At 36.9% G+C, this 18401-nt stretch overlaps 1 pseudogene; it reads right to left on the reverse strand.

The window, feature by feature from the left end:
- Positions 1–4391: 4391 nt before the first annotated feature.
- LOC114086729 (large ribosomal subunit protein uL11-like) lies at positions 4392–11938 on the reverse strand (annotated as a pseudogene).
- Between the last annotated feature and the right edge of the window lie 6463 nt (positions 11939–18401).

Here is an 18401-nt window from a genome sequence, read left to right on the forward strand (position 1 = left end):
TGACTTTTAATTATGCTAAATGCCCTACTTTTTCTAATGAGGATGTTCTGTAAACCTTGCACATGGTTTTCCCATACTGCCCTTGCAGACAAACCCCGTGTCCAGCAGGACTACTGTTGCTTGCCAGACCAAATCCTTTCTCTTCAACAAAGCCTGCCATTGTGTCCCCATGAAGCCCCACTGATCTTTCCCAAAGGGCCTTTTAGAACATGTGCACACTTATTTCCATTCCCTGATGTGCTGCATGCAATAATAGCCAGAGAACCATGGTAACTTGCCTTTGCCCCGGACTGTGAGTCAATGCTGTCTGGTGTTCTCTGAAAGCCATATCTGGCAGCTGGACTCTGTGTGTGTGTGTGTGTGTGTGTGTGTGTGTGTGTGTGTGTCTAGTTGGGGGAGGGCAATCTCTGGTGCTTTTGTTGGAGAGTGAGGGAGGAATAAAGAGCTGAAGAAGTGACAAGGTGTCAGTGTCCTCATTGACTCAGCTGTTCAGGGGCCTAATCCCAGCTCACAACTGGATGTCCAAGGGATTGAAGGAGAACTCTCTTCCTGGCTGCCTTCCAACTGTTTCCAAATGCATTTGAAAAAGTTCCATGTGATTTTTTTTTTTAATGTAGCACCTGCTCTAACAATCCAAAAGCAACTTTTTTCCTGCTCCATTATACTGTACATCTGTTATTTTGCTGACATGGAAGCTAGCATAACAATTAGATTCATTACTTGCCCAATAAGTTGATTCCAGCTAAGCTTAAAAGACCTCAGTGTATTCTTGGAGCATTTATTCAATGAAAGAACAAATTAAGAAATCCTGTTTATAAAGGCTGCTTGACATTAGCCCAGTGGCATATCATTCATTTAAGTTTGTTTTATTTAAGGTGGTGATGAGATGAAATTAGAATGCCTGACTAATAGGTAAGATGATAAGAGGTACCTAGGAATCATTTTTAAAATTTTCTTTTGAGCAAAAAAGCTTATTTGGGGAAGGCTTTTAAGAAAGTTGAAATTTTCCATCTGCAGAACAGTTTTAACAAATGAATACCTCGTTGGAGTGAGAGTTGTTTGGTTTTGTTTTTCCCACTTCTTTTCAATCATGAAAATAAAGAAATAGGTTATTCTCTAAGGCTAGATTTTTTTCCCCCTCAAAATTAAAAAGAAAATCTACTTGGAATTTCTTGGGTGGGATGAGAGTAGGTAAAGAAGGGAGGCTGTTTGAAAGCAGTCTCCTCTGTTGAAACACACAGGTTGGCCTAGCCCTAGACACTGCCTTTATGTGGGGCACAGTAAAGTTTTATGGAACAGAATATCATTAGAGATAAAATGGCAAATAAACTGCCAAGGAGGTGCTTGACTGGAGATGCCACCCCTGCCCCCCCAAAATAGATGCTGGCAATTAAGGTAAAGAAAGTTCTTATCTCAGTAGGGAACTTCTAGTTGACAGGATAGACTTACGTATACCAAAACACAGCTGGTTTACATTGTTCAGCCTCTGTCTCAATTAGGAATGAATTCTGCTTTAAACATTTGTGTCAACATTGGTAAAGAAACAAAACTGCCCCAAGTTTTTTTCTTAGAAATATTGTTATACTTAGGGCTGGGGATATAGCTCAGTTGGTAGAGTTCTTGCCTTGCATGCACAAGGCCCTGTGTTCAATCCCTAGCAACACACACACACATACACACACACACAAATACTGTTATACTTGAATTCCATCCAACAAATATAATTGAGTGCATATCACATACAAAGAGTTGCACTAGACAATGCAGAGAATAATGGATGAATAAAGTGTAGCTTTCTCAAAGTGCTTATAGGCTGATTGTAAAAGGTGGAAATAGAGAAAAATAGGACCATACCCTAAATCTCTAGGATAGGGAAAAATAAGTACCCAAGTAAATGTGAATTTTTTTTAAAGAATTTGAGTTTCAACATATACAAAAACGTACTGTTTGATGAAGGGTTAAATAGAATATCATGAAGGATGAGGTACTCACTTTCCTATGGGAAGGGGTAATTCAGATTCCGAAGAATAAGTTAGGGCCAGAAACTTATGTCATGTTATTCTTTCTAAGTAACCCACAAGAACTTAACATAAAACCCTGACAAGTTTGTGTGTATATGTATATATATACATATATATATATATATGTGTGTGTGTGTATATATATATATATATATATATATATATATATATATATATATGTACAATCAGCTCTTGGTAGTCAAAGGACATTGGTCCTAGGATCTCCTTGGATATCACAACAATGGCCAGTCTCTAGGCACATATCACTTGTACAATTATGGCAGCTGCCCACACATGTGATATCCATATTCTTTTTTTGAACTGGGGATTGAACCCAGAGATGCTTTACCATGAGTCATATCCCCAGTCCATTTTATGGTGAGACAGGGTTTCACTAAGTTGCTGAGGCTGGCCTTGAACTTGCAATCCTCCTGCCTCAACCTCCTGAGTTTGTAAGATTACAGACATGTACCACCACACTTAGTTCTACCCACAGTTCTTAAAAACAAAAGCTAAAGTGGCTTTCTTACTAATCTGTGCTCATAATGGAGAAGGCAGATGCATTTTGAATTTTCAGCTATTTCACACACTATGGGCTGCTAACATTTTTAACAATTTTATTTTCTAGGGGGAAAAGAAATAGAAATAATAAATAAATAAATATGTAAATACATGATATGTTAGCTATTACATGGTCACTGGAGATGTTTGATCAGTTAGCTAGCTCTAATACTCTACAATAAGAAAACATTGCTTTTTCATGACTAAATTAACATTTAGACCAGTGCTGTCCAACAGATGTATAATACAAGCCACAAATATAAGCCATATTTGCAATAACAAGGAATAAGACCCCAGTGAAATTAATTTTAATGATATACTTTATTTTATTCAACATATCCAAAATATTATCGTTTTAATGTGTAATTAGCATAAGGTTATTAAAAATGCATTATTTTACATACAGTTTTTATATTTAAATTTCAAAATCAATTGTGTATTTAATTCTTAGAATGTGTGCTTTAAACCAATCAAATACAAATTAATAGGCAAGTGAAAGGAAGTCTAGTAGAGTAGAGGAAAAAAGAGAAGGGAGGGAGAATAGGAAGAAAATAGGTGAGATAAAGGGGGAGGATTATGAACCAAAATTTATTTCTATGCATGTATGAGCTTGTGGGGGATGAACCCAAACTACTATGTATAATCATAAAGATCTAATAAAAAGAAAAGAATGTGTGTTTTAATTTATTTAGATATGTTTTCAGTAACTAAATATGGGTAATATCTCCCATGCTGGACATCTAGATTTAACTGGACAGCTAGATTTGGACAATTCAGTTTTGTGGCCAATTTTTCCACAGGAAATACAGAAAATGATCCAACTCTTCTTGGATCTGGATAGATTCCCTTCATGTCATTCATGTTTAAAGTATAGAATTTACAAAGTTAGATACAAAATGTTGAGACAGAACTAGACATAATATTGCATTGTCTTGTCAAAGACATACTTCATTTGACAATTACTAGAAAAATACCAAATGGAAAAAGTATTTTCCATTCTCCTACTTTTTCCTTTTAGGAATGTATCTTATTAAAGAGGATGTAGGAAGTCTTAGTAGAGATTAGTGTATGTGTGTATGTGTTCTCTGGAAGTTGGGTGGCCTTGTTATTTAATGGAAGTCATAATGCCATGGAAGTATCGATAGAATACCTAGCCCAAGGACATGGTAGCATGGGACTTCCTGACTGTCATCCCATGTGGATGTATAATTACATATGTATAATTATCTTTGTTAAGTAAAAGCTGTGGTACATTCCTGAATTATATGGGGAGAGATTCCTTCTGAAAGAGACTGAGTCTTGAAGCTCTGTAACTATAATCTCAGCTATAAAAAATTATTTATGGCCAAGAATAAACTTGTTTTGGGCACAAGAGGTATTTAATGCAATGAAATTGTGAGCCTTAAAAGTGGACAAATTTGTAATTACCAGTTTCAGAGGAGAATGCTAAAATACAGGATTTAGAAAAGTGGGTGGAATAAATGGGGAGGAAAATCCCAAATTAGAGGTATTCAGAGAGGGAAGTAAGAGAACAGAAAAGTTAAACTTACCCTCTTTTGCTATTTTTCCCAAGATAAGCACTACCCAGGTCCCCCTGCCTGAATACAGGGAGACTATAGCTCCCCAGACCCTCTCCCATTCCCAGCAGCTAATGTGAAGCTAAGGTTGGCAGGGAAGGCAAAACAGGGTGAGCTTATTTTTCACATATTCCATCAACTGCATAGTCATGAGTTACAGATATAGTCTTTCATTTTTTTGGGGGGGTGTAGTCTGTTGATTGTTTATTGAAATATTTTTCTTCGTGATTAACTACCATCTCTGAACCACTGTTGACATTTCTATGAAGTCATGAGGGTGGTAGCCACCAGCACTGCAGCTCAAATCCTGAGAAGTTCCCAGGATCTCTATAATCTTTTTTGAGAGTTCTCTGGCCAAAGATCACTGCCGCATCTTTTGAGTAATGTTGACAATCTCATCTAAAATGATATTTCTACTGTTTAATGTTTTTCCGTTCTTTTCTGTCTCTTGGTTTTTCTTTGAGGTCTTCAATGACTAGGGTAGAGGCAGAAGGCACCACCTCAGTTTGGGCCAGTTTGTTCTGAATGGTCAGTTTCACTGTAATCCTCAGACTCTTCTGTTCCCTGGTTGCCTTGGTGATGTTATTACCATCCTTTTTAGGATACAGTACCGGGGGACCAATCTTGAAGGTGAGTGCAGACATCACACTTCACCACTGGTGCACCTGAGGTATATGACTTCAATTTTGTTGGGGATGAATTTGGGCATTGTATTGGATGCATCTGGTGTTGGATGAACCTGGAGGTGGGACAAATAAAGAAAGTATCATCTTGGATTCCCTTAAGTCAAAAACCAAAAGTGAACATCTTTTATATAACAAATATATCACAGTGAAATTTGTTAATTAAGTAATCAAACTGCTGGGGGATAGAAAGCAAATATTTGTATCTACTCTATATCAGGTGCTTTCCCAATTGACATTATTTTCTTTTGTGTTAACATGGTTTTAATTACACAGAGAATAAATGAACACTATTCATTTATTTACTCATACATTTACTCATTACAAAAAGCAATTATATATGACTTCAATTTATAGATGAGACCACTAATTTTCAGGGAGGGTGAGCCAATTTGGCATGTGGTAGACACAGGATTTGAAGCAGATTTACCTCTTTATCAGAAGAGCCTCGTAGGTAACTTAGAGAAGCTATAGATATTCTAGTGTGGGTGAGAGGAAGGTGAGTGCAGACATTCTAGAGTGGAGTGAGAGCTGCTTTTGTATAATAGGAACAATACAGGGCAGGGCAAAGTACAGTGGATAAATGGGGTCACCACTGCCACTTAGTACTATGCTAACTGTCTGATACTTCAGTCTTCCTGTTTCTTGGCTAGATATGTGTCTTTTTTGTTGTTGTTAATAATCCTTGTTTTGTGAAGCCAAGGCAATAAAGAAGGGATATTTTCATTTTATTTTTTGAGGAGCTGAAGATAAATCCAGGGCCTCAGACATATGAGTCAATTGCTCTACCATTCAGCTGTATCTCTAGCCTGATAGGGCATTTTTGAGCTATAAAGTAGTATATGTTAATATTTCTACAGATAAAATATATACTGTTTGATATGTATAAGAGTGCAGAGCAAAAGTGGAGACTTTGGATGATGTGCTAGTCAGCCTTATTATCATTGTGATCAAAATACCTGACAAAAACAACTTAGAGAAATAAAGGTTTATTCTGGCTACAGTAACAGAGGTTCAGTTCATGATCTGCCAAATCCATCGCTCTGGGCCTAGGGTAAAGCAGAACATGGCACAAACACATGGCAGAGCAAAGTTCATGTCTGATGGGAACTAGAGAGAAAGAGAGAGAGAAAGGTAGGGGTGGGGAGAGAAAGAGAGAGAGAGAGAGAGAGAGAGAGAGAGAGAGAGAGAGAGAGAGAGAGAGGGGAGATGAGAGAGAGAGAGAACGCAGGAGCCAGGGATAAGATAGAAATCCCAAAGCTAAACCTGAACTACCCTGAAAAAAAGCTGGAGAACAGGAGATTCTAGCAGAGAAGTCTCTCAGGAGGACAACAGGCCAAGTCAGCAGATGGGGAAGCTTGTTTTCAAGATCAAGGATCTGGTGCTCCAGCTGCAAGCTGCTCTACAGATGAACCCAAGAATGCGGAAGTTCTGAAGTGCCGGGAATCTGCAGAGGCACTAAAAGTTCACAGGGTAGAGACACTGTTTGCTGAATTAAACCCAGCCAAGAGACAGTGCACCTTGCCCCAAACACAAATACTTTACTACAAAGAAGGGTAGGAAAAAAAAAAAAAAAAAAAAACCTTCATAAACTAATGATCAGGATCCAAGTAGGAATGGCTGAAGGGTATGTATGGGGGTGCTCAATCTAGATAACTTAAGGACACACTGACAAGAGAAGTCTATGCCCTAAAAAGGCTCACACATAGAGTGGAAGAGATATTCATCCCAACAGATTCACAAAACTCAGCACAGAAATACAAGAAATATGAAAAAAAACAAGGTAACACGTAATGTCTCCTAAAGTTCATAATTCACCAGAAACTGACTCCAAAGATATTGAAGTGAATGAAATATCAGATAAAGAACAAAAGAATGATTATAAAAATGATTGATGAATCAACAAAAACAACTGCGTGAATTAAGGAAGTTAGTCCAAAATATGAATGAGAAATTTAATTGGAATTTGTGCTAAGAAATCAAAATTAATTCCAGTTGGTTTACCTCTAAATGTGACTCAACATTTTTCTCTTGAAGCTTTTAAAATTCTATCCTTGTTCTATATGTTAGGCATTGTAATATGTGAAGGTGATCTGGCTGTGACATCTGTCATCCCATTGATCACCAGGCTTGATTCGAATGATCTGGCTAAGTGGGTGTCCCCTTCCTCCTTCACTGCTCTAAGTGTGTCCCTCCTGAAGATGCAAAAGTGGTCAAAGAGGATGGCCTTCTCTGATAGAGGAGGACCGTTCTTCTTTCAAGGGTATATGAATAGCTGTGCTCCCCTGCTAGAACCTCCAAACAAGCTCTCCAGGTCCAAATAAGCAGAAACTACAGAATTCATAACTACTAAGTAGCACTACAGAAAATATTTAAAGAAATACTTTATACAGAAGAAATAAAAAACAAACTGAGAGCTCACAAATGGGCATTTGAAGATCAGCTAAGCAAATAAGAAACAGGGCCAAATAGAACACTGGATATAAATCAAAATGACAGGAATTAATAAACATTTCTCTATAACAACACTGAATGTAAATGGTCTCACTTTTCCAATTAAAAGATATAGGGTGGCAAAATGAATTAAAGAACAAGACCCAAGTAATGTTGTTTGCATGAAACTCACCTTACTAGCAAAGACAGCCAGCAGCTGAAAGCAAAAGGATGGAAATTGAAATACCATGCAAACAGAGCCCTCAAACAAGAAGGAATAGCTGCTCTCATATCTAACAAAGAAGACTTCAAGCCAAAATTATTCAGAAGAGTTGAAGTTCACTTCATACTGGTAAAGGGAATAATCCAACAAGAAGATTTAATAGTAAATATTTATGCCCCAAATGTAGGCATAACTAATTATATAAAAGAGAAACTACTTGAATTAAAGCTTCAGATAGACCCCAGTACAATAATACTGAGTAATTTCAATACACTTCTCTCTCCAATAGTTGTGGCATTGATGCACAAATTCAATAAAGATACTTTGGGTCTAAAAATATTAATGAAATGGAGTTAACAAACATTTTATTTATTTTAAAACATTTTTGTTTTATTTTTAGACTATTTTATCAAACAATAGCTGAGTGTACTTTCTTTTCAGCTGCTGTGGAAACTTCTCAAAAAATGACCATATTTTAGACCACAAAACAACTCTTAGCAAAAAAATCAATACAACGGTTTCATTTTATCAGATCATAATGCAATGAAATTAGGCCCCCCGACAAAAAAACCTACAGAAAGTATATGAACATATGGATATTAAACGGTACACTTTTAAATGATGGATAATAGAAGAAATCAAAGGGCAAATTTAAAATTATTAGAATCAAATAAAAATAGTGATACAGCCTACTGGAACCTCTGGGAAACTATGAAGACACTTTTCTAAGAGGAAGGTTTATAGCTATGAATGGATACATAAGAAAATCAGAAAGATCCCAATAATGCATTCCAAAGCTCTTGAAAAACAATAACAAACCAATTACAAAACCAACAGAAGAAAAGAAATAATTAACATTGAAGCTGAAATAAACAAAATTGAGAATAAATGCAACACAAAGGATCAATGAAACAAAAAGTTGGTTCTTTGAAAAGATAAACCAGATTGATAATCCCTTAGTCAAACCAACCAAAAGAAAAATAAAGAAAACCCAAATTAATGAAATTAAAGATTTAAAAAAGAGAAATCATCAAAGGCATCACAGAAATCCAGAGGATCATTAGGGACTATTTTGAAAATTTATACTGCAATAAGTTGGAAGCGTAGAAGAAATAGATATATTTCTAGATGCATATAACATGCAAAAAATGAATCAAGAGTACATAAAAAAATCTTAAACAGAGCGATAACTATCAAGGAGATAGAAGCAATAATAAAATGACTTCCAAAAAAGAAAAACTCAGGACCAAATGAAGTCTCAACTGAATTCTACCAGAACATTTAAAAAAAGAACTAATGCCAGTGCTCCTCAAATTATTACATGAAATAGAGAGGGATGGAACACTTCCAAATTCATTCTATGAAGCCAGTATCACACTCATACCAAAACCAGATAAGGACACCCTAAGTAAAGAATACTAGTGATCAATATCCCTGATGAACTTGGATGTAAAAACGATTAACAAAATATTAGAAAATAATATTCAGCAACATTGTAAGAAGATGACACATCATGACCAAATTAGTTTTATCCCAGTGATGCAAGTATGGTTTAGCAAACGCTAATCAATGAATGCAATTTACCACATATATAGAATTAAGGACAAAATCACATAGTCATCTCAATGTACACAGAGAAAGCTCCCAACAAAATTTAGCACTTATTCATGATAAAAAAACCCTGAAGAAACTAGGGATAGAAGGAAATTACCTTAACACCATAAAAGGTATATACAACAAACCAAAGCCAACATCATAATAAATGGGGGAGAACTGAAAGCATTACCTTTATAATCTGGGACAAGAGAAGGATATTCATTCTCACCACTCCTATTCAATATAATACCAGAAATTCCAGCCAGAGCTATTAGGCAAGAGAAGGAAATAAACAGATAAAAATAGGAAAGAAAAAAGCAAATTATCACTGTTTGCAGGTGATATGATCCTATGCTTAAAATATACAAAAAGCTCCACCAGAAGATGGCTACACTAATAAGCAAATTTAGCAAAGTAGCAGTTATAAAATCAACATGCCAAAATCAATAGTTTTTCTATACACCAATAATAAATCTGCTGAGAAAGAAATAAGGAAAAAAATCCATTTACAATAACCTTGAAAAAAAAAAAACCATAGGAATAAATATGTCCAAGGAGGTAAAAGACCTCTACAATGAAAACTATACAACGTTGAAAAAAGAAATTGAAGACACAAGAAGATGGAAAGACCTCCCATGTTCATGGATAGGCAGAATTAATATCATTTAAAAGACCATACTACCAAAAGCAACATACAGATTCAATGCAATCCCCACTAGAAAAAAACTAGAAAAAACAGTCCTAAAATTCATTTATATGACTAAAAGACTCAGATTATTCCAAATAATTTTAAGCCAAAAAAGCAATGCTGGAGAGGCATCATAATACCTGACTTCAAATTATGCTACAGAGCTATTGTAACAAAAATTGCTTTAGTGGTATAAAAACAGACACATAAACCTATGGTACAAAATAGAAGACACAGAGACAGACCCATATATCTACAATCATCTGATCCTTGACAAAAATGTCCAAAACATACATTTGAGAAAAGATAGCTTTTAAACAAATGGTGCTGGGAATCCTGGTTATCCATTGGTTATCACTCTGCAGAAAAGTCAACTTGAAATGAATAAAAAACCTAGGAATTAAACCAGAAACCATGCAACTCCTGGAAGAAAACATAGGGTCAACCTTTCAATATATAGGTGTAGGCAACAGTTTTCTCAATAGAACCCCTAAAGCTCAGGAAATAGTGGTAAGAGTTAATAAATAGGATGGCATCAAATTTTAAAAGCCTCTGCACAGTAAAACAAGAATTTGATGTGAACAAAAACCTACACAATGGGGAAAAAAAAATCTTTGTTAGCTTCTTTGCCAATAGAGGATTAATATCCAGAATATTGAAAAAAAAACCTCAAAAAACTTACACCAAAATAAACTAAATAGCCTAACTGATAAATGGGCAAATAAACTAAACAGACATTTCTCAAAAGAAGAAATACAAATGACCAATAAATGTAGGGGAAAAAATGTTCAATATTGTCATCAATTAGGGACATGCAAACCAAACTACACTGAAATTTCATCTCATTCCAGTTAGACTGGCAGTCATCAAAAATATAAATAATAATAAATGCTAGAAGAATGAGGAGAAAAATAATATACCTTTACCCAATGGGTGGAATTGTAAATTTCTACAAGCACTATGGAAATCAGTATGGAGTTTTCTCAAAAGACTAGGAATGGAACCACCATATGATCCAGCAATACTACTCAGTATTTATTCTAAAGAATTGTTATCATGCTGTAGTGATACACAGATACCCATGTTTCTAACCTCATGACTGACAATAGTCAGACTATGGAACCATCCTAGGTGTCAATGGATGAATGGATAAAGAAAATGTGTTATATAAATACAACAGAGTTGTATTCAGCCATAAAAAAAAAGAATGAAATTATGTCATTAGCAGGAAAATGCATGGAACTGAGAACATTATGTAAGTGAAATAAGCCAAACCCATAATGTCAAGGGTTGTATATTTTCTCTCAGTTGGAAGCTAGAAAGGAAAAAAAAAAAAAGGTCAGGTGTGGGGGTATTTCATTAAAAATCATAGGGAGATCAGTAGAGGAAAGGAAAGGAACCAGGGTGGGAGGAGAGGAGAGAAAGGGGTAATACTGTGGAATGATATTGACCAAACTATATTGTTATAATGTGTTCATGTAACAACAAATCCCACCATAATGTACAACTATAATGAACCAATATTTTTAAAAAATGAAAAAAATAAAACTCAGAGACATGTTTTGCGAGACCTCACTTCCTCTAGCCATGCTCCTCCTGCCTATAGTTAGTCCATTCAAATTTTTAATTCATGAAAAATTTGTCATCCACTGAGTAGGTTATAGCTCTCATAGTTTAATCATTTTACCTCTGAATATTCCTTATGGGGGGCACTTCAGACAGCTATTTTGCAGGGTGTAATCGATACCTAAGGAAAAGGAAAAAAAAAAAAAACTAAAAAGATGGAGTAGGGCTGGGATGTAACTCAGCGGCAAAGCACTTGCCACGCTTTCACAAGGACCTGGGTTCAACCCCCAGTTCCAAAAAAACCAAAACAAAACAAAAAAGAATCCCCCCCCCCGCCCGCTGGGGAAGTTGGGAGTCACTAAAGATACTGATTTCACATTTACCTGTTCTTGTTCTTCAGATTTTGTGCTTCTCAAGTCAGATACTAATTTCCCACTGGCTGTATTAAGATGAACAATGGTGATCCTTACCAAGGCATTAGGGAGACAGCCCACTGCCCAGGAAGGTTTTTGTACCAACAAGAAGCTCACCTGGGGAACAGGGTCCAAGTCTGGTGAACCAGGTACTGTCAGATCTAAATCATTGGCCATGTCACAAAAGTGTGTACCTGGAAATCATTCTCACCAGGAAAATTCAACAAGCTTTAAAAGAGACACAGGTGGTCCTTTTCAAAGCAAAAGAACAGCAATACAATACAGAGAACGTAAACAGAGCTTTCAAAGAGTAAAATAGGGTGCAATTATTTTTCTTTGCTTTACTTTAAAAGACTTCAACAAAGAATTCCTTTGAATATGGAACTGTCTCGATGTTCATAGATGTTCATAAGTGTTCATAGGTGTGGAACCACTTGATTGAGAGCCAGATGGGAACACCCCAGAATGAGGTACTAGGATTCACTGTTAAAAGAAGATAAATCAGTGAAGAAGATAAAGGATTTTTAAGAAGACAATTTCAACCAAAAGGGCTGATTGCCATACAATGTGCAAAAATAAAGCTTTTTGTCAAGTTTCAGTAATTCATTCTTCATTGAAAATGAGTTATTTTTATACTGAATACCTAGAAATGTGAGGATACATTTATGGCAAACTGGGAGAATTGTCAAAGAATTTTTATGTGTATAATTATAGTTTCCTATACTTACAAGTATGCAACTGTCTTTATAGAATTCTTCATGTATTTAATGACTTCCCATATATTGCAACAGATATTTCTAATCCGTGGAATTTGAATCAAAGTCTTCTATTTAAGTTATTCTTTCACATTTCTAGTTTTATGTCTGTCAACATTTATTTATTAAATTTTATTTTTGTGCATTTGGTGCTGAGCACTCCTTCATTTTTCAAAACCTTACCACTAGGTTGAGAGAGGTCACATGGTCATGTGAAAGAGACTCACGAGGACAACTTTGGTTTGATTCCAGTTTTGCCACTATCCAGCTATTCTGGCAATTTATCCTTCTTTCCTCCTTAATTAAATTAAAATGTGGCTTATGCTTTGCTGGTGGGACTGCAAATTGGTGCAACCACTCTGAAAAGTGGTATGGAGAGTTCTTGGAAACTTGTAATGGAGCACCATTTGACCCAGTTATCCCACACCTCGGTTTATACCCAAAGGACATACTACAGTGATTGAGCCACATCAATGTTCCTAGCAGCTCAGTTCACAATAGCTAAACTATGGAACCAACCTACATGTCCTTCAGTAGATGAATGGATAAAGAAAATGTGGTATGTACGCACAATGGAATACTACTCAGCCTTAAAGAAGAATGAAATTATGGCATTTGCTGGTAAATGGATGGAATTGGATAATATCATGCTAGGCGAAATAAACTGCGGATGCTAATTCACAATAAATGGCGGGGGAGGGCGTTGTCTAGGGAAGAATAGGAGTACTTTGGATTAGACTGAAGGGAGTGAAGGAAGGGAAGCGGGTATGGGGGCAGGAAGGATAGTAGAATGAACCAGACATTGTTACCCCATGTGCATATATGACTACACTACTGGTGTGACTCTACTCTGTACAGCCAGAGGAATGAGAAGTTGTACTCCATTTGTGTACAATGTGTCGTAATGCATTCTACTGTCATGTATAACTAATTAGAACAAATAAAAATACATAAATAAATAAAGTAAAAAAGAATAAAAGTGTGGGCCCTTATCATTTCGAATGATCTGAAAAGTCCCAGGATTCTGCTCTGTTATCTACTGTTTCAGAGGCTGTTTTAAGATGATTGTGAATCTTTAAAACCTATACCTTAACAGAAAACCCTTTTCTTTCCAACAGGTCTCTGAGGATATCTAAATTGAAACGGACAAATGGTATTCAAGGCAAAGTTTTAGTGCTTCCTGTTCATCTCTTCTTTGCTATTTTGTCTATTTTGATTTCTTCACTCCGATGTCATAGAAGCTGTTTATTATTCTTGCTGCCATAAAACACTTATCATGGATTCCTGCATTATTTCATTCAGAAAAAAAAAAAAAAGCACCCACATGCCTTCCATAACCTCTCTGATGAGATCTCTAGAAATTTGACCCCATTTCCCAGGCAGAGCGTGATGCTCTTCAGGGCTCCCAGCCTTTGGACGCGCTATTCCCATCCCTGGACATTCTCCATCCTTTACAGGTATCACTTCCTCTGCCCTCGAGAACTTCCACTTTTGCGTTTGTCACATTGCCCTGTAATTGTTTGTTTACACATCTGTTTCCTCAACTGACTCAGAGCTCCCTGAGGTCGGAAATCTTGTCTTGTTCAACTTCACAGTTTCCTGTTGGCTGTGGAGACGTCTAGAGCCAGAAAGGTGGTCCACCCTAAGCAAGTATGTGGCCAAACTTCAGAGTTTTCCTGCCTCCACATTTGCCCCATATCCATCTTATCTACTTCGAATTCCTGTTATCTGGCAGCATTGTTTATATCTTTGTAAATCATCTGAAAAAAATTTGTAGATGACTTTTGAAGGGTTTAAAAGGAAAATAATCATCTATGTATTCCTAGGGCTTCTGGTACCTGGAAGACACTAAGATATTAAATAAATGAATGCTTAATAAATGACGCCACTCTAAGAGCAATATTTTAATATTGTTGTGGACTAGATACAGGTACAATTTTTTTCATATACAAGTGATATGGGTGGTTTTAAAATTTTTTTTACATTTACAAATCTGCATTTTATAAGAGTTTGGAAGAATATCACCCAAGGGCTGCTGTGTTCCTCATATCTACAGATAATATTGACAGCAGGAGTTTCAGAGCAGAGTAGCAAGCATATGGCTCTGTCTACTCTGATAACTGTGCCAAGGGCAGTATCTAAAACCCTGTGATAATTCAAAAAATGTGGACTCAGCACAAGTTTCCTAATCCCATTTTTAAATAGGCTGCATGACATAAAAGATGTTCCTCCAAAGATTTCTTTTTAAAAAATTAATTAAATGTCACCAGGTACAGTGGTGCACACCTGTAATCCTAGTGACTTCGGAGGCTGAGGCAGGAGGATCACAAGCTAGAGGACAGCCTCAGCAATTTAGCAAGAACCTATCTCAAAAGAAGGAGTAAGGGTGTAGTCAGTAATAGAACAATTTGCAGTACCACAAATAAAACAAAATAAGATAAATTTTTAAAAGTGTCAAGAACTTTTTGTTATACAGGACAAGTTTTGGAATAGCTATATATTCTGGAATGGTTATGTAGAGCTAATTAGCATATAAATGACTTCACATACTTATCTTTTTATGATGAGAACAATATCCAATGATTTCTTGATCAACTGACAGTCTTTTCAAGGATCCTGGGTTCCTGGTCTCTGAGCCAAGAGGGCCTCACTATGGACATGCAAGAGACAGGAAGTTTCCTTTTTTTTTTTTTGTCTTCTGGGTTGACTTCCTTAAGTAGTTCTTGCTTTTCACATCCTGTCATCCCTTTTTCTACTTCTACATCTCTATTCCTGGAGCCCAGCACCATGGTTTAGGCTTGTAATCCCAACAATTGGGAGGCTGAGAAAGGAGAGTGGCTTGAGCCTGGGAGTTCAAGACCAGCCTGGGCAACATAGGGAGACCCTGTTTCAAAATAAACAACTAAGCAAAAAAAGAAATAAAAATCTTTATTCCTGTTTAATCCAACAGCACTACAGCTCTATACCTCAGTGTTTTCTCCTTGGTAAAATGAGGATAGTGTAGTAACTACCTCATCAGGGAAAATCAGGAAGGCACAGGCTGTAACAAGAACTGAACAGGTTGGGGAGGCACCTACAGAAGACAGGACACAATAGCCATACCAGAGAGGAAGGTCAAAGGTGAATAGGAGCACACCAGGTGAGGGGAAGGGAGAGAAAGAGATGCAGTATTTTAAATAAGTTTCCTGGATTAAAATAGAAGACTGGGCTGATTCCAAAGCCAAGGCATTTTTTTTATACAGCAAGTGAAGGGGTTAGGAGTGCAGCTCAGAGATACAACTTTTGCCTAGCATGGGCAAGTTTCTGGGTTCCATCCCAGCATTGCAAAAAAAAAAAAAAAAAAAAAAAGAAAAGAAAAAGAAAAAAGAAAAGAAACAGGAAGTAAAGAATGTGGCTCCTATGTTCCTGATACCACTGGAAGCCACCGAGGAGATGTCACTGCAGTGTGCGGGAAGCTGGCCACAGTCCTCATTCCCAGCTGCCAGCCAGAGGGTCACCCCTACTGCTCAGGCATTCTCAATATGCCACTAATACAATGACATTAGATCACATCCTACAAGTTGCAATCATTCCCTGGATGTTTTTCTATGATGATCATAGATTATAATCTATGCCTTTGTATAATAAAATTTGTATTCAGAAGAAGGATGGTTGACCCTTCCACTCCAAATAATCCCCAGCATCAGAGAAGAAAGAGAGAAGAAAGAAAAAGCCTAAAAGTGACTCTGAGTCACTTTTAGGTGGGGCAATATTGGCTAATTTGTCACTATCCTAGTGAGACTTTCTCCATCATAAAATCTCTGTAGTTATAGACCTAGGAGGGACATTGAGAGCCATATAATCACTTCCTTAGCCTCTCAACCATTGCAAGAAGATAAGAAGAGAAATGTCCCGGCAGTGACTTTGGGTCTTCAATAAGGGGGTTTAGAGTTAGTTTCCATATCCAGACCTGTCATTTGCCTTTAGATGACCAGTTGGCCACAGACAAATCACTTAACCTTTTAAACACTAAAGAGGTACTTTGTGAGTTCAGTGACTTAAAAAAAAAAAAAACAAATTTTCAATTTTCCATTCCTGTTTTGTAAACAGTAAAGGACACAGATGCAGGCTTTACAGAGAGTTGGCTGTGTTCCCAGTGTTAAGAATTTTCAAAATGGCCGTCTTCAGGCCAAGCAAACTGAGTTTGTAGACAAGAGTATCTATGTGGTCCATCTCAGTGACATCCTCATGGAATGAAGGATGGTAATTTTCCAAAAGACAGTTGTGATGACTTTGGGCACAAACCATTTGAGATGGATGGAAAGGCCTATCTTACCAAAATCCATCCCCCAGAGAGTCATTCCTTTGGGTTAATGAGCTAATCTTTTCAAATAGAGCCACCTCTTGGGAATGTTAGCTCCAGGTAACTCTGTCAGTCCCTTGCACTGCAGTGTGGCTTTGTTGAATGCAGATAAGGAGACCAGCCAGAATCAAGGCCTGACCTGAGTGGATGGTGACACAGGATCTGTCCTCCCCAGAGCGCGGAGGAAGGGCTCTGTTATTCCAGGGAAGAGACAGTAAAAACAAGGGAGAAAAGAGATTACAGGAAAAAAACAATGGCAAAGTTGAGTTATTTCATGATTTCCTAAAGACAAAGGTAGGATTACTGAGTTAGATAAGAAGAAGCACCTCATAGTTACACATCTATTTTCTCCCTTTTATTCTTCCTTCTTTTCTTTTACTTGAGGGACTTAAGTTGGTGTTTCTTCAAAAAATCCCTGAGTCCCTAGTGTCCCAAAGTCATGCATTGGCTGAAAATACATAAAGTCATTTATGAGCTGTATCTGTTAAGAACAATGACATTAATTGCAACCTCTCCCATGCAAAAAAAAAAAAAAAGTAAGAAAGAAAAATTTTCTATTTTGGAGAAAGACTTTAAAAATGACTTCATTGAGATATAATTTATATACCATGAATACCATTTAATCTTTTAAACACTAAAGAGGTACTTTGTGACTTCAGTGACTTAAAAAAAAAAAACTTTCAATTTCCCATTTCTGTATATTTGGCTTTTGGTATATTACTGATTTCTTAAAAAATGTGGTATATACCATAAAACTTACCATTTTAACCTTTCAAGTGTACACTAAATAGGGTTTTTAAATATTTTTATAGGAGAGCACTGTGACTTACCTCTTGCTCATAAATATGAATTTGAAATGAAAATGTGTATTTGGGGATATAAAAGATCAATTGAAAGACCACTAAAATGGGCTCTTCTGTAAATGAGCAGCAACTCATTAACTGGTCTTGGGAGAATCCATTAGCAACCAGGTGCCCTGTGACTCCCAGGAGCCATGCCTCATAGATCCCAGACTCCCTCAGCACTGCCTTCCCAGAAATGCTGCTGCAGGGTCATTACCACAAAGAGATAAGTGATCCAAATAGCTTCTTGTCAGGCAGGTTATCTAGTAAAATTCTGGGTGTTATGTATCTGGGAAACCAAGTCCAATTAGAGGCCACTGAATAGATTAGGAACCAGGACAGGAAGGATCTAATGTAAACTAATCTTGGGGAGGCAGGCAGGTGGGCAGGAAGGGAGAGGGGGGCAGAACATTCTTCCCAGAGCCCTGGAGCTTCCAGAGCATGAACTGGTCAAGATTCAAGAAAGGGCTGCATATTTTAAATTGTAGCATGAAAGTGGCACTGTAATTATTTGTCATTTTAAAAGGGGTTTTTGCTGCTCCCAAAGCATTCCCTTTGTCCTCAGCCCCAGAAGAATCATGCCTCAAGACTCCTCAGTTTTTCCTTCTGCACGTGACATTTCTGAGAAGGGAGCTGGCCTCTCTTCTTTCTATTATGTTTCACTTTACATCATGTATTTGGCTTTCTGTCATTTGTAATAA

This window comes from Marmota flaviventris, chromosome 6 (genome assembly GCF_047511675.1).
Source record: "Marmota flaviventris isolate mMarFla1 chromosome 6, mMarFla1.hap1, whole genome shotgun sequence".
Classification (NCBI taxonomy): domain Eukaryota; kingdom Metazoa; phylum Chordata; class Mammalia; order Rodentia; family Sciuridae; genus Marmota; species Marmota flaviventris.